Consider the following 17,833-nt stretch of genomic DNA (forward strand, 5'->3'; position numbering starts at 1 on the left):
CGCCGATACCCGAACACCAGGAGTCCCAGCCCAGGAGCCAGCTGCCAGCGGCATTTCCTCACAGAGGTGCCATCCGGGTGTCTCACTTCTGCCCACCACGTAAGACAGACACGGGGACACGCAGCCTGGGGGCCAGGGAAGCAGCAACAGGCTGTGCCCGTGCCACCTCACGGCCTGTCACATCGTCCTTCCACAGGATGTCTTAATTTGTTTGGGGCAGAACGCACTTAGGAATAGAGTAAGTAAATAAATGTCATTGCGAACATTTAAACCAGTACCTCATTGAATGTGATACAGCTGATATAAAATCATGAAGTTTACAAGAAATAAATGGAGAATTCATTGCCAATGCAGGTATGGAAACTGTAATTCATAGAGTCGGAAAATCCATAATTAGCTGTAATGAATATTTAAAGTCAAAGTTCAGCTAACTTTTCCAATGTTTAACCTACTCTATCAATACGGTTCAGGGCCCTCATTTGTCACGGTCGCGACAACGTCTGCATAGAAATGCGCCCGGGCCTGCTCTCCGGGTCCTCCGGCCACAGGACCTGTCAACAGCGTGTTTGACGCGTCTGAGAATATTGACTCTTTGCCTGTTTTGCTAAAAACAATTAAAATACTTTTTTACATATTTATAAACCTGACTGTCAAGAGTGCTTATGAATTCCCCATTAAGTGCATTGCAGTCCGGTCACTGCAGGCAGGAGCCCTCCGCCCTCCTGCAGCGGTACAACCTCGCAGGGCATCGACAGTGGAGAAGTCTGCATCGCCCACAGCGCTGAGCCCCTCGGGGCTCTGGGGGGCTGGGCGAGGACCAGAAACAGAACTGGGCAGCCGCACAGGAGGTGCCAGCTCCGTATGAACGTGGAACGTGGCAGGGGACTGTCTCTGAGACGGCTGTGGCCTGGAGTCCCCGCCCACCTGGGCATGGGCAGGAATCAGTGCCCATGGCAGATGAAACCCGCTCCTCAGGAGGCAGCGTGGCCTGCGAGCCCTGCCCTGGGAGCAGAGGGGTGGCGGGGTGGGGGAGGGGTGAGCTGGCTGGGCTAGTGGGACGCAGGCCAGCTGTCTTGATTTTAGTGCAGCCAGAGGTCCCTGGTTAGTGAACCAGGTCCCGGTGAAAACAAGTGTTGGCAAAGCGACTCAGCCAGTGCTGGGCCTCTATGGCAGCCTGCTCCTGTGATGAGCGGCTGCACCCCGACCCTCTGTTTCCCAGCCGACTGGGACGACCACGGGGCAGAGTGCTCCGCATCCTGGGACAGAAAGCGACAGACAGCGGCAGAGCACTGGCTGTCGGGGTCCCCACCTCCCTGACGAGGCCACTGCACAAAGGCGTGGGGCCAGGACAGAACACAGCTCCTCGTCAGAAACGCCTCCATCACTCTTTATTTGCAAACAGATCCAACGCCCAGTGATCGATCATTTCCGCAATTGGGTTGGCAGCCAAAGTACATACCATTAACCTGCGGCCTCCCCATCCGGCTCACTTGTTCATGAGACAGAATTCCTGACACTCAAATCAAGTCGACTTAGCAGTAAAGGGCACATGGGAACACATTTTTCTTCTCCAGATAGCACAAAAGCGGAAAACGTCGAAGGGCTTCTCACGTATGAGCCAAAGGTGGGAAAGGCCGCTTTCACCTGTGTCGCCAACGTCCTTGTGAAAATGTCACCACTGCCCTGGTCAGTGTGGCTCAGTCGGTTGGGTGTCACCATCCCATGAACCAGGAGGTCACGGTTAAATTCCAGGTCAGGGCACATGCCCGAGTTGAGGGCTCGATCCCCAGTAGGGGGCATGCAGGAGGCAGCCAATTGATGTTTCTCTTCCACATGGATGTTTCTCCCTCACCTTCCCCTTTCTCTGAAATTAATCCTATATAATAAAAGGGTAATATGCAAATTGACCGTCACTCCAACACACAAGATAGGCTGTCCCCATGTGGTCAAAGATGGCTGCCCCCATGTGGACACAAGATGGCCGCCATAAGATGGCCAGCAGTGGAGGGCAGTTGTGGGCGATCAGGCCAGCAGGGGAGGGCAGTTGGGGGGACAAGGCCTGCAGGGGGGGAAGCTGTTGGGGGGGACCATGCCTGCAGGGGAGGGCAGTTGGGGGGGACCAGGCCAGCAGGGGAGGGCAGTTAGGGGCGACCAGGCTGGCAAGGAAGGGAAGTTAGGGGTGACTGGGCCAGCAGGGGAGGGCAGTTGGGGGCGACGAGCCAGCAGGGGAGGGCAGTTAGGGGTGACCAGGCTGGCAGGGGAGGGCAGTTAGGGGCAATTGGGCCAGCAGGGGAGCAGTAAGGCATCAATCAGGCTGGCAGGGGAGTGGTTAGGGGTGATCAGGCTGGCAGCAGAAGCAGTTAGGGGTAATCAGGCAGGCAGGCAGGTAAGCGGTTGGGAGCCAGCAGTCCTGGATTAGAGACGGTGCAGGCTGGGCTGAAGGACACCCCCCATGCATGAATTTTGTGCACCGGGCCTCTAGTAAAAACATATAAAAATGAAAATGTCGCCACTGCGCATTCCCAAGAGCACCAAGTCTGAGCTCCCAGGAGCCTGCAGAGCATGGCAAAAGGGAGCATTCCCCCTAAAGTCACAGGAACAGGCCACCTTCCATCCCTCCCAAGGGACCCGGGCCTGGGGTCCTCTGTGAAGCCAACTGTATCGCAGGCTGTGTGTCTGACAGCACACCAGCTGTGAATCTCCTTCCCACACTTGTCTTCCCTGTGAGACGGGAGAAATGCTAAGACATTCAGGTTCACGTGATCTAAGAGCACTGAGGACTCAGTACAGGGAGATAGGGTGCATCCCATGAACCTCCATCCTACGATTTCACAGCTAGTTTACACCCAGGTAGTACTTGTGCAAACACACATACACACGCACACAGTGCTTGCTCTCAGGGAAGTGGGGACTCTCAGGAGATATGCTCCAACCAACTTAGCCACCAGCCAAGGCTGTAACTTTAGTTTTTTAAATGCTACTTAATAATCCAACATACCAAAATACTGTAACTTATTTTATCTAGTCTTTTGTTGGACATAAAAACTGCTTCCAATGTGTTTGCTATTACAGCCGTGCTACAGTGAACATCCTCACATGGACGGTGTCCTTGGACACACATGTGCACATATGTATCACATGTGTGCATGTAATGACATGCAGTTGGAGTTGCATCTTGGGTCATGGGGGATGTGCATTTTCAACACAAGCATCACCAGGTTGCCATGACGACCCACCCTTCACCAGCAGTGTGGAGCAGTGCTGATGTACCACATACTTGCTAAGACCTGGTACCATTTTGACCTTTGCCAATTGGATGTGTGTGAAATTATACATCATTGTTGTTTCAACTTGCATTTTCATTATATTAGACGAGCATCTCTTTTTAAGAGTACTGGCATTTTAAGTTTCTCCTGTGAATTTCTTGTTTACATCTTTTGTCCATTTTTCTATTGATCTTTTACTCATTTGGTAAGTTTTTAAAATTTTCAATATAATCTGGAATTGTTTCTCTATTACTTTGCATGACAAAGAATTTCTCCCATTCTTTGGCTTATCTCATCAATCTTTTTATGGCACCTTGCATTAAATGCAAGTTTTTAGTTTTAAAGTAGTCAAATTAATCAATATATTCCTTTATGGTTTATACCTCTAGGCTGTATTTGAAAGCAGATCCCTAATCTGACTCCACAGTGAGATTCTCTATATTCCCACGTAAAAGTCATAGGGTTGTGCATTTCCCTCAGGTTTTTACAGTAACAGGGATGTCACAGGTCAAGTCTAGTTAGTGCTGTGTCATCCCACATGGAGTTCCACCTGGTCAGGTCCCATTGTTACTTAGGTCATACCCTCGTGCACCACATTTCAGTCTGTCTGGGGGTCTGTTCTTTGAGCTCTCAATTCGGTTCCATTGTTTTATTTCCAATAACACTTCTTCCGATTTCAGCTTTACAATAAGTCTTGATATTTAGTAGCATAAGTGCCCTATTTTGTTTTTCTTCACAACTGCTTTTGTTATTTCTTGCCCTTTATACTAGTACTAGAGGCCCAGTGCATGAAATTCATGCACAAAGGGGGGTTGTCCCTCAGCCCAGCCTGTACCCTCTCTAATCCAGGACTGCTGGCTCCCAACTGTTTGCCTGCCTGCCTTCCTGATTGCCCCTAACCGCTTCTGCCTGCCAGCCTGATGACCCCCTAACCACTCTGCTGCCAGCCTGTTTGCCCCTAACTTCCCTCCTCTGCTGGCCTGGTTACCCCTAACTGCCCTCTCCTGCAGGGTTGATCACCTCCAACTGCCCTCCCTTGCAGGCCGGGTGCCTCCCAACTGCCCTCTCCTGCTGGCCATCTTGTGGTGGCCATCTTGTGTCCACATGGGGGCAGGATCTTTGACCACATGGGGGCAGCTATATTGTGTGTTGCAGTGATGATCAATCTGCATAGTACTCTTTTATTAGATAGGATAGAGGCCTGGTACAGGGGTGGAGGCCAGCTGGTTTGCCCTGAAGGGCGTCCCGGATCAGGTGGGGGTTCCCTTGGGGTGTGGGGCGGCCTGAGCGAGGGGCCTGTGGTGGTTTGCAGGCTGGCCACGCCCCCCTGGCAACGCAAGCAGAGGCCCTGGTATCTGGAATTTACTTTCCTTCTACAATTGAAACTTTGTAGCCTGGAGCGGAGCCAAGCCTGGGGCTCCCTCCGAGGCTGGTAGCCATTTGTGTTGGGGTTATAATTGAAACTTTGTTGCCTTAAGCGGGTGGGCCCGGCCAGGGTGTGCGGAAAGCTTTGCTTCCCCTGTTGCCAGCGGCAACCTTGGCCTGCTCTCTCAAGCTCCATTCTGCTGCCATTTGTTTGAATTTGTTTACCTTCTATAATTGAAACTTTGTAGCTTGAGTGGAGGCTTAGGCCTGGCAAGGGCAGGCGGAAAGCTTGGCTTCCTCTGTTACCTAGGAAACCTTGCTCTCTGTGGCTGTAGCCATCTTGGTTTGGGTTAATTTGCATACTCGCTCTGATTGGATGGTGGGCGTGGCTTGTGGGCATGGCTTGTGGGTGTGTCAGAGGTGTGGTCAATTTGCATATTTGTCTATTATTAGATAGGCTTTCCATATGAAACTTCAGAACAGCTGCCAAGTTACACTCAAAACACCCTGCTGGGCTAGGGTTATAAATGCAGAGACTACAGATTGATTCGGGATGAGCTGGCATATTTATGATATTCAGTCTTCCTTCCCATACATGATATATCTTTAACATATATTGAGGTCTTACTAATGTCCTATAATGTTTCATAATTTTCTCCATGAAGATCTTTTGTTAAATTTATTCTTAGGTATCTTTTAGTTTCTATTGCTACTAGAAAATATAATTTTAAAACCACCACTGGTTTAGAACCATTTGTTCCAGCATATAAAAATGCTGTTCATTTTTGTATATTGATCTTATATCCAGCAACCTTGCTCAGCTTACTCTTAGTTCTAATAATTATAAATTATCTTTGATAATTTGTAAGGACTGCTTGTTTTGGTTTGTTTCTTCTTTTTCACAATCCTTACACCATTTCTTTCCTTTTTTTTTTTGGTCTTGTTGCCAGATGTCCTGGTTCCAAGCTGAACAGAAAAAAACCTGGCCTGTGCAGAGAACAGACTGTGTTCTGGGAGTGGGGAATGCTGAGGGGAGGGGGACAGCGGGATAGAACATAACTGAATACGGGATTTGCAGATGAACTAAAAGTAGGCCAGTAAGAAAAGGGGGGTCAGAGTGCCCCCAGGGCTTGGAGAGAGGAGCTGAGGGACGGAGCTGCCATTTTCTGATGCAAAGGAGACAAATGGAGGCACGAGAGATGTGGTGGAAAATGAGGAAATTGGGGTAAACCTGTTACCTGAGATGTCTGAGGGGATGCCACACGGGTATTTGGATTCATGCGTCTGAAGATCAGGGCCATGTCTGAGTGAGAAGGGCCATTTTTTATTTGTCGCTAAAGATTGATATTTGAAGTTGTGTGAGTGCTGAGTGGAGAGAACTTGCTTTCTCATGCCTGAGCCCTGTGGCATTTCATAGGTTAGAGGTCGGGCCATGAGGCACATCGGAGCATGGAGAGGTAGAGCTGGCCTGGTTGAAGAGAGGTGATCACAGCATTTCTGGCTTTTAATTGGTTAGTGAATTGCTTTTAGAGATTTTCAATGTTTCAGGCTTGCATTCCTGGCATTAACCTATCTGACCAGGATGCATGTTTTATGAATTCTGTGATTCCGCCTGCTAACACTATGTTTAGGAGTTTTGCCTCATTTCTAAACTTGCCTCCATTCTCACCACCCCAGCGAAATTATTCTATGCCAAGTCTGCAGTGACATTCCACTTGCAGATCCAAGGATACGTTCATGCCATTCAGCTTCTCAGAGGACAGGACCCCTAACTCTTCAAGCACCTTTACTTCCAGGTTTCTGGACACCACGCTGCCTCTCTGGAATCTCCTCCTCTGGGTGACAATGACACACTGTGTTTGCTTGGGGTCCCTAACAAAGCCTATCCCCATCCCTTTGTTGTGGCCCCATCCCTTGTCTTCCAGGTAACACTCTCACATGCACAGCGCCTCCTGAAGGCCGCCTCATAGGCCCGGGGCAGCAGTCCCCATGTGGATGTCTCTCTCATAAGGAGTCCGGTCCCTCCCCCGCCTACCAGGACATTCCTGCTCCCCCTGCAAACAGCAGATCTCTCTAGATTCCTCCAGCTGCTTCCTCCACCATGTCCCTCCCAACACCTTCCACATCTCTGACCTTCCACATCTCTGCACCCTACTGCCAGTGGACTCTTTTGTGGACCCCTGCTTCCTCCCCCACTACTGCCCCCTCAGCCTCTTATTCACCAGATGCCTAGGTGACTTTTTAAAAACAAAAGTCTGATTCTGCCAATCTTCTGCTTCCAGTGACCTCCAGCACAAGCCTGCTCACCCAGGTCCCTCATACCCACCCCCAGCTCACAAAGTCAATTTCTACCTCATTAGGGTATTTCCCTGCTTTGCCTTGCCAACTTTCAACTTTTTCTCACGTGACCCTCCCCTCCCCTGCCACGTAGGTGTTCATGGAAATGCTGCCTCCTCCCAGCAGCCCTCCCAGATTGCTCTGTGTGTAGAGCCTCAGCAGCCCCAGGCACAGTCTCTGTCCTTGTGCAGTGCTGCCCACTCTGGCTGCCCACTTCTTTCCTTCCTACCACCTGTCTTCTTTTCTGGGAGGGGAGGAAGGCTCCTCGAGGACGGTCTCGTCGCCTCTGAGTCCCCAGCACAATGCTTGGTGCACGGCGGGAGTTTAAAGAGTCCTGGTTAAATGACAGAGGTGTGGAGACGCAGGACACCCGCAGGAGTGACTGGCTAAGCTGCTCAGGAGCTAATGTGCAGGACTGTCTACTCAGGGTTTAAAGGGCAACCTAACGTATAGCTTTCTTCCAAGAAGCTGAACACGACTGCAAAAAATCACAGACTTTTACCAAGAGGAGGAACAACTCTTTCACAAGAGTAAAAGACTGCAGAGTCCCAAGACTCCTGGTTTTAATAAAATTTAATAGATTGAGTAATAAATCAAAGCTAAGTTACTATCACTTTCATTAGATTATAAACAATAATAAATGAAACAAAGCTTTTGTTTAAATCAATGCAGCGCTTCATTGATCTCTCCCTGTATAATAAACTCACGGGCGGCCGGTCTAATGGGATGAGGCGGCATGACTGCCCATCTCGCCCTGCCTTCTCCAGAAGGGCAGCGTGTGGGAGAGGTCGCATTTAGCATGTCACTGTCACGAGGCAGCTCCACCTCTCTGAGCAGCTTTGTCACCATCGAAAACGAGAGCTGACTTCTTTACAAAGTACTGACTTTCCAATTTCAGCTTCTGGGCTAAACGTGAAATGACGGCACAAAGGTGTCCCCCCGTCTGACCCTCACCGCCCAGCCCTCTCCAGGCTGGCTGCCTGCTTGAGAGATGCACGTATAATTTCATTTTGTCTCCCGTCCAACAGCCGACATCAGAAGTTAATTAAATTGGTTGTCCATTGTGTTCATCTACTTACAAAGTTAATGATATCTGTTCCTGAATTAAAGAGCATTTTATACAGCGCGCACCATGGGAGCTGGCATGCGTACACCGGGGTGCTGAACCCTGTCACAGCCCTGGTTGTAGTGTCCCCAATTAGGCAGCCCAGCAAGGGGCCGGCAGAGCACAGCCATCATGACAGGGAGGGTAAACACTCCAAGCAACAGCCACTTAATGTCCCGTGTGGCCCACGATAAATCCAACAGATGAATGTGCCTGTTAGCATTTCATATCACGGCAGTGAGGACCAGCCATGGGGGGCAAGGTGGCCTTTACAGATGGGCTGCTGGAAAGGGGTGCCCCAGAGGGTGCTGATGGCCACGCGATGGGTGACGCCAGATTCGCAAACTGCAGGGGACACTCGCATCGCACTGTGTCTGGGGCGAGGTCACGCACTGGCTCAGGCACAGCCTTGCTGAGAACTGGCTCACTTGTTCACAAATGGTCCCTGACATCCACTCGCGCTGCCCTGGCAGGCGGCCGGAAGTCTCGCTGAATAAACGGCCCAAAGTGAGATGGCGTGATGCAAGGGACAGGGACGGGTGCTTCATACGAAGGGTCAGCTTCTGAACATGGGCAATGTCCACAGGATGCCCTGACAAAGGGCCGTGAGCTCGGGGAGGCACCGAGGGCCAGGGTTTCGCCGGGCCAGCAGGAAGTGGGTGCTGCCATCGCTGGGACTGAGGGTGGTGGAAGGAAGCATCCAGCTTCAGACACGTTGAGGTTGCAATGGCTGTAAACACCGCAGGGAGACATCGAAGGCAGCTGGACGTGTGGGACTGGGGTCCAGGACAGAGGTCTGGGTGCAGATGTAAACGGACATGGTCCACATGAGGTGTTCTCACCGAGGACTGACTAGAGCCAGAGAAAGGGCAGGGCCAGGGACTGGCCCCAGGACTGCCGTTGGGGAGGGACGGGGAACAGGAGAAGAGCCTATAGAGACTGCCAAGGTGGCCAGTGTGGACATGGGTGGCCAGTGTGGACACAGGATGCTCAGTGGAGACACAGGGCAATCAGTGGGACAAGGTGCAGTCAAGGAGAAGGACGGATCCAGGGCCACGTGGTGTCTTAAAGATGAGTGGGGGGAGGAAGTGGCCATGGGTCCTGATTTGCCGGCACATCAAGGGCATGGGTACAGGGTGACCCTGGAGTCCACACTCTAGAGGCCAGTGATGCTGTGAGCACACCCAAATGGTAGGCTCAGAGAAACTCTGGCAGGGGAAGTCCCAGCTCTCTCAGGTGGCTGTAGCAATGGCAGCCGCTACTCCTCACCCAGAGAACTGCCCGAGTGTAAGGGAAAGAAGGTGCCTGAGAGAGCGGCGGCGCCGTCCACACTGAGAGTAAGAAGCAGGCGCAGATGCACGGAGGCCCCTGCTGGTCCTGCCCTTCCTCCTGGGCCGGGGCGGGGCTGCTGAGAGGACGTGGCCCAGGCACTCACCATCCGAGAGCCACCGCATGGAGACGTACGGGGTCATCGTCAGTCTGGACCCTCCCAGCTCTTTCCCCACACGTACTCTCAGGCTAGTGTTCAACACGCTGTCCTGGACCTTCCTTTCCAACAGGAAAATCCTACTCCTTTTGCCTGATTTAACAGACTTCATGAGCTGATGCCTGACAACAGGTGGGAGAGGAATCGGCTCCCTGTGCCCGTTTCATTGGGGAGGGAGCTGAGTGCGCAGAGGAGCCCACATCACAGGACTCATACCATGTGCCCAGCACCCAGCTAGGCGACAGGAAGAAACGGCGCAGACCTAGCCGTCCTCTGCAAGCACCCCAAATTATTTTTCAATTTGCACCACCCAGGTATTTTCCTCTCAAAATGAGATTCGCTTGCAATATGCATGTGAATATTGCTCTTTCCCATAATACAGACTTTGCACACAGAAAGTTTCAGTGGCGAGCAAGAGATATGTCAGTCTTAAAATAACAACTAGTTTAAATTATGAAATTTATTGTCATATTTTCCATGTCTAAATGATTACAAAAGTAAATCAATAAACTTTTATGCCAATTAAATTATGTGGAGAGTTTGTATCATAATTAAAGCAGCTCTGACTTTTATCTTTTGTCTTCCAAAAATCATTAGCTTTTCAATTACAATTCCGTTCTTACAGATGTTCGGGAGAAGCAGGCTATGTGCATTATGTGGAGAGGCTAATTAGAGTGAATGCACTTTAAGAGATGACAACACTCAGCACAAGCTGTTTACAAAATACCTGCTGCCCTTAGGAGAGCTCAGGGCACAGAAAATGCTGCCCAAAAGGCTTAATTGATTTTTAAATTGCAATTAGATTGGGAAACGGCCATTTACTTCTGTTTCAAATAACTGAGCTCAGTCCCTTTGCACAGACATGCCAACACAGCAGCTTTCTTCCAGGGGCTGCTGCCTCCTCCTTCCAACGCAGAGGCGGGAGCCTCCATGTCCACCCACCTCTGAACGCCTCTCAGGCAGAGGCCGCTGCAGCAAGAGCCCTGACTCACCACTAGCCACCGCATGTCCCTGTGGCCCCAGCCAGAAGGAGGCAGACGCTGGAGGAGGCTGCAATGTACCCACAGCCCCATCATCTGAAGAAAACACCTCTTGGTCCTCACCTCTCTTCGGGGGCCAAATCACAAACAGACCTCCGGGAACAGCTATGTCCCACTAACGGCCTGGACATAAACCAGAGCCCGTGAAGGGCGCGGAGGAGTGGCACCCGTCAACCACCCTCTGGGCAGCCCTCCCCACTTGGACACCGCTGCCTGACCACATGGAATCTACCATGTTCCTTAAAAAGGAAAAGAAGACGGATCAGTGTTTCTGCAGGACCAAGGAGAAGGGGAGGCAGGGGGTCAAGAGGTGTTTCCCACAAAAAGAGGGGAATGCTGACATGTTGTTTGCTGGTGGGGACCAGGGACCCCGGGCATCCTGTCCCTGCTACTCACAGAATGTGCTGGTGGGAATGACAAGCCAGGATGCAGCGGGAGAGGCTGACAAGTGGGTGGATGCTGGCGGGAGGAGGACAGGGCTGGGTGTGGCGAGGGAACACGGGGGCGCCAGGGCCAGGGCTGCACAGAAGATGGTGGGAATGTCTGGGCACTGCACCAGGCTTCAGGCAGAGGAGAAGGCATTTGGGGGAAGAGGTGTGTGGTGGGATGGAGGTCCCGCGGTCCCCAGGACCCAGCAGGGCCAGAGCATCGGGAGGGGAAGGAGGTGGGGCTGAGAAGGGCTGGAAAGGGACAGGCAGAGCCACTTGGCGAGGCTGGAGTGGGACAGAGGACACCAGTGCTGGGCTGTGAGGGCAGAACCTCCTGTGCGGAGACCTGCCATGTCCACGTGTAACTAAGTGTGACGCAGCCATAAAGTCAGTCTGCAGCAGGCAGCATGCCACGTGAGGAACGCCGCCTGGCGAGGAACAGTGCAGGGGAGGCGGGAGCTGGGGTCCACAGGAAATAATGAAATGCCAACGTGCAAAAAACGCGTGATTACAGCGGAGAGAGCACTCAAGGTCAAAGATTCAGGCATTGACTCCCAACATCTCCACACAGAACTTCTGCACACATGACTTCTCCAGGTGCCTGGAGGAGCGCGCTCACTCCCAGGTCGGGGGAGCCCTCCCGAGGTCAGCCCCCGCCCCCCAACCGCTCATGCCCTACTCGGTACTCACATGTGGTCACACTAATGACACTAACAAACTTGCAAGCACGGGAGAGAAGCCAGCCCACAGCTCTTAAGGAAGAGGCTGAGCAGACCGAGCAGGAGTGTCCCTGGAGGTGTCCTCCTGGGACCCATATTTCTCCCTCTAGTTTTCAGCCAGTCTCAGGGTCCCCAGTGAAGAATAAAATGTGTGGGCAGCAGAGCCCCAGGTGACTGTGTCTCTGGCTCCCAGCTCTAAGACAGCACAAACCCAGCAAACAGGAGGGGCCCAATAAACGTCAGAGCATGGCATTTTTTTTTTTACAGAATAAGGTCACAGACACAACAAAACCAAACGTGCTATCATTAGGGATGAAGGTGACTGAGCTACTCAGAGTGAGTGAAGTGGACAACAAGCTTAAGTCCCATTGAGGAGAAATGTGACGCCTCTGGCACTCCTGTGCAAACCACGTCCACTTGGGGAGAAACAGCAGCGTCTCATTCCCTGATCAGCTTTAATTAAATCTCTAGCCCGCTGTTTAAAGTCAAGCCATTATGGACAGGGATCAAGAATTTCATCATTCCCCACTGAGCCATAAAATCCATCACCTAAGTTGTTATTACGTAACCTCTAAAGAGTGAAGCGGCTCAAAGATCTGAGGTGTCTGACAGCGGCCAAAAGAAGCCCGTCAAATGGGCTTCTTCTGGAAAAAAAAAAAAAAAGGCTTCATTTCCATCTTCTCCCCAGCTGGCAGCATCTGCAGTTACAGGGCGTAGCTTTGCATAATGATCACAAGAAAACAGAACAAACTGAAAAGACAGGCAGAGGATCATTACTTCCAGGGCAAAATGTGAGACTCTCACATCATTTTGTTGGGAAAAAAAAAAAAGGTGGGGAGGGGGGCAGCGACACTTAAACCTAGGACTTGCCTCTGGAATTTTTCACAAGTGAATTGTGAGGTGTGGCTGCAGGATCTGGGCCCCTACCTGGGACGGCCCCCTGCCTGGGATGGCCCCTGCCGTAACAGTCCTGGCCTGTGATGGCCCCGGGTACCCCTGCCCCTTGAGAGCTCGTTGAGCCCCGAGGCCCGGCCACTGCCCTCTCGGCACACCACCGACAGCCAGCGCAGGGGCCCACAGACACGAGGCCGTTAGGAAAACGGAATAATTTTGTTTGATGTTGCCTAGAAATAAGAAAAAAAATAACCAATACTTATGAAAGTTACAGCTGAAAAATCTCCACTCCAACTTATGTTCAATGTACTTAGCAAAAGGTCAAAGCTCGGAATTTGCTGGATAAATAAATGTTGGTGAGGCGGACGATCATTGGAGAATTGGTGCATGGCGGCGAATGAGTAACCTGCAAATGCTGCCCAAACCCCATTATTTCCCCTTTTCCAGGAGCCCAAGATTCATGTCCCCGCATGCCGCTAGTTCATTACTGAGAAATATCATCCCTCTTCCGGCTCTCGCTGGGCAGCCTCGGCCCCTGGAGGACCCTTTAATGTTTAATTCCCCATCATCCGCTCCACTGAACAGCTTAATCTCTGCTTGTATGATCAATACTATATCAGTGTAAATTAAAATGACAATTTTAAAGTAATTAAGCCTGTTAATGCTCGATTCAAATGTCATTATTTGCACAAGGGATTGAGGAGAAATTACATCGCGTCCGGGTGACAGGAAGACGTCTGAGCCCTCGTCCTTCGGCAGTGCCACCGGGGCTTCAGCAAAGCCGATTAACTTCTGCCTCCCCGCCCGGGGCCCTATCCAATTTCTAAAGAGGATAACGCAATTTGATAAATTTAATTCCAGCTACAAACTCAATTATTGTGATAATAGATGAAAACTGGGAGGGGATTCTAAACAGGCCCACATTTTAAAAGATACACTTAGCTCTGAATGAGACACAACAGTTATGGTTTGATTTGATTTGTCCTCTCCCTTTTGAAAACCCTTTAAATAATTACGACGGTTGGAAGAACAGCCAACATTGATTAAATAGCTTAGCTCTAACCCAAAAGGGGCTGCCGTGTAGCTGCTGTAGCTGATTCGGGTCACAGTGGAAACGTCTGCTGTCCTGAGCTGGCCCGGCCGCATTTGTCAGACAAGCACGATCACATCATTACGTCCCGGCCTCGTAAGTACATGCAAAGAACCCAGCCAGTGGGACGGACCTCAGCCTCGCCCGGTGCTGCCCGCTCGGGCCCAGCCTGGAAAGCTGCCTCCAGCCTTCTTTCCTCTGAGTGGCGGGCTGGGGTGAGGGCAAGAAAAGAAAATCAAACCCCTCAATGACCCCAGGCACCAAGTACATCGTGCAGGTCAGACTGTTCTCTGCACAGGTGTTTCTCTACCTGAGTTACCCACAATGGGGGCGGGGGGGACGTGCGGGGGGGCGGGGTGAACTCACACTGGAGCCAGGCCGCACGGTGCTCCCAGGCTGTCCGAGGAGCAGCTGCCATCACTGGACTGCATCCATCAGATCAGCAATAAAAATTGACAGCCCAACATTAATTTCAAGATGAAGAGCGAAGTGGAATAATGTCCCTTTGAAAGATGTTTCGGGGTTTTCTCCGACAACCATGGACACTGTTGCACTCCGGAAGGTGGCAGGGGACAGGGAGCCACTGCAAAGGGCCAGGGCCTCTGGCTGCAGAGTCTTTTCCTGGTTCATCTGGGAGGATTTGACAGGATATGGGGCATGCTGTCGTTGTCTAAATCTCAAGTGTTCTGGAGCGGACGAGACCTGTGGTTGGCGCTCTGCACATCACCTGCAGGCTGCAGGGCCTCGTCCGCTACCGGCTTATCGTGTGTGACAACGTCCCCGTCCTCAGGGCCTGGACACGGCAGCATGGCTCCTCAGGGCCGCTCTTTCCTTGGCATTCTAGACATGAACACCCTGAGTATAAATCACTCCCCACGTTCACCGATGAGAAACTAGCAGGAAGGAGTTTTTAAAGATGCATTAAAAGTTAATCGCAACGTGGGAGAAAACAGGGAAAGCCAGGCACACGAGGGTCTGTCTGACTTACGGGCAGACGTGTGGTGGCGTCCTTCCCTCTAACCAGGAAAACAATTACCCATGAGGGAAACCCAAGTATCAACACTACTTTTCTTTAGAGTATTTAAATTTTTTTTATTGATTTTAGAGAGAGGAAGGGAGAGGGAGAGAGAAAGATCAATGATGAGAAAGAATCATGGATCAGCTGCCTCCTGCACGCCCCTTACTGGGGATGGAGCCGCATGTGCCCTGACCAGGAATCAAACCAGGACCTCCTGGTTCATAGGTCAACATTCAACCACTGAGCCACACTGGCCAGGCTCAACGCTACTTTTCTTTGTCATAATTAAAAGCCAGGTCTTCTCCCAAAAGGGGACACATACAAATCGAGGGGAAATGTGAAAGGGTATTTCTAAAAACATGTAGCGTAAATGTAAATGTACGTAGTTTCTAAACTCCGTTTTCATTCCCTCCTGTCTGAGCAGCAACAGCTCCGTCTGGGGGACTGGCCCTAGTCATCCAGTCTGGAGGCCTGGCCCCCAGCCACCACCGCTGATGGGGGACCAGCCACCCTGGCTACCAAGGCCTCCTGCAGCCTGAAGGCAGAGGGAGCCAGGAGCAGGGCCAGGAGCGCCACCGCGACCCCCGTGAGCCAGGTCCCCTCTCCTTCATGCCAACATTCTCCTCTCCCGGGAGACACGCCTCGCTCTCCTCAGATGGGCCTGCGGATGTCTTAAGAGAGGAGCCGGCTCCGTGACCTGTGACAGGACTCACAGGAATTGGCCACACGAAGGCTGGCAAGGACATCGTATGCCCGAGAATAAGCAATAACCGATGCCCTGGGGAGGCCTTTCCTGGGGCCCTGCTGACTGCAGCGTCTTGTCCACTATAGGGTGGGATGCATCCTGTCCTGAGCGGCTGTCACTCACCCTCGAGATACTCCTGTGACTGCCTCCTGAAGACTTTGGATCCTCCTATGATTGGGCTCCAGGAACATGGCAGCCCAGATGCACTCCCAGACCATTATCAGCCCCCATGTCCACTCTGGCCCCCACTCCCCATGAGCTGTCAGGACACACAGGCCCCCAGGCCACACTGGCCCCCGTCTCTGCTCAGGAAGGTTCCCCGCTCTCCCTCCAGAGCATCAGGACGGATCTATAGGGAGCCCACGGCTCAGGTCCAAGAGCCAGGACACGTGGAAACTGTCGCAGAAAGAAACCCTGGTGAGCAGGGCAGCTCAGAAACGATCTCCGGGAGTGAAATGTCACTCGAGGCCAAATGACTAGAACAACAAGCTGAACTGCGAATCAACCGTGACTACTTTTTTATGTTCACTGCTTCAGTGATTTTCTGTCAAAAAATGCTAACAAGCATGAAAGTCCTTAAGAGCTTTACAATTTTTCAGTTTGTTCACCAATACATTCCGCGGCGCATTTGTTTCCCGGCTGCGGGTGACACGCACTCCATCACGCCTGTCCGCCTGACGGATCAGCGGCCACCGGCTCCTCGCCCCACAGTCAGCAGAGCCCGCCTCGGACTTCCTGGAGAGCAGGCACAGCGACGAGGAAGGGCCCGGGAGGCCACTGCAGAGCACCCAGCCCCCACCCACACTGGGGCAGGGACCCCGGCTCACAGCTAGCTGCCACCGCCTGACCCTGCAGCAGGGGCCTATGGGAGCAGAGAAGCAAGGATGAAGCGACCACACCATCAGAGAAACTGATACAGGCAGGGTGCTGGGCAAAGAAACCAGGACTGCCCTTGTCCTTTCACCGAGGAATCAGGCACAATATGGCTACGGCGCCAGCCCACACAGTGAGCGTGGGAGACAGCAGGGACAGCTTGGGACAGGCAAGGCCGAGGGCAGCTATGTGACCAGGCTGTGGTAGATGGAGGGGAGGGAACCACTCCTTATGCCATAGGGCTGCTGCAGGGGTTCCCTGCCCCCACAGACGCTTCTTCCCTGTCCCTTCCCACATCCCCTGGCCAGGCAGAGCCCGGTGCCTGCTCCTCACTGAGTAAGACCATTGCAGGCGGCAGTGCATGCAGACGGGTGCAGAACACTGGTGGGGACTCACCCAGGGCACGCGTGACTTCCTTCTGTCATGTGTGTATGTACTACATCTCCGAGTGCCCAGCTCAGGGGGGAGTCCAGATCCCAGGCGTGGGAGGTGTTCTTCTCACTGACATTCCAGTCACATGAGATGCCCAACACACCACTGATGGCACTGCTTCACGTTCCCTAAATGAGGATCTGGGTGCAGTGCCCCAGCTCCAGTGAGGCAAGGCTGCTGGCTGGGAGGGTGGGCTCCCCAACATGGCACAGCAGGGCCACCAGCAGGACCACACACCCAGACCAGGACTTGGGCTTGGCTGCGCGAATGCAGGAACTTGGCCAGAGGTGCAGGCCGCATGCAGGCTGGGCCTGGGGACACGGGTCAGCCATCAAACGCCTCTGGGCCCGGATGCTCACAGTTGAGAGAGGACACAGACACAGAACAAGATGAAGACGATGTGTGAGGTGTGGATGGAGCAAAGAAGGAAGCACCACCGAGCATCAGAAATCTGCTTTTCCAGATTCTCCAAACCGACAGCAATGGATGGAAAGTGCAATGACTCCTCCTCACAGGAAACGGCCCCCTTTTGGGCACAAACTCATTTGCAAATTGGCCAACTCTAAACTGAAGACAGCACCTGCCTGCCCCAGAGCACAGGCAAAACGGGGACTAATGTTAACCAAAATCACTTTTATTAAGTTGGAGTAATGTTACCCACACTAAAAACATCAAGAAAGTCTATTTAACCTAAAGAATGCCCTTTCAATTTTATGTTGATACCTGTAGAATGTGAATATGAAAATTATTCATACTCTGCTATTATTTCTTATGGAATATAATGTTAAGTTTCCTTAATCATAAGACATATAGAGTGATTTATATAGCCTTTATATGGAGTCAGATTGTAACGGAAATATTTCCCTTTTCAATCAAATCATTTAAACTTTAACTGCTTACCCGCCATTAACCAGGTAACTAGGTATTTCACAGTGTTATTGATGCACAATTGACATTTACAAAACCACACAGAGTGAATGTACGCAGTCAGATGAGGTCCGACATAGCTGCACCGGGCAGCCATCGTCACAGCCA

At 51.8% G+C, this 17,833-nt stretch overlaps 1 protein-coding gene across 3 annotated transcripts in view; it reads right to left on the reverse strand.

Annotated features, from left to right (window-relative positions):
* Positions 1–17,833, reverse strand: part of INPP5A (inositol polyphosphate-5-phosphatase A) — a 141,650-nt gene that overhangs the window by 56,333 nt on the left and 67,484 nt on the right. The window lies entirely within an intron of this gene.

The sequence above is a fragment of the Eptesicus fuscus genome, chromosome 17, assembly GCF_027574615.1.
Source record: "Eptesicus fuscus isolate TK198812 chromosome 17, DD_ASM_mEF_20220401, whole genome shotgun sequence".
NCBI lineage: Eukaryota > Metazoa > Chordata > Mammalia > Chiroptera > Vespertilionidae > Eptesicus > Eptesicus fuscus.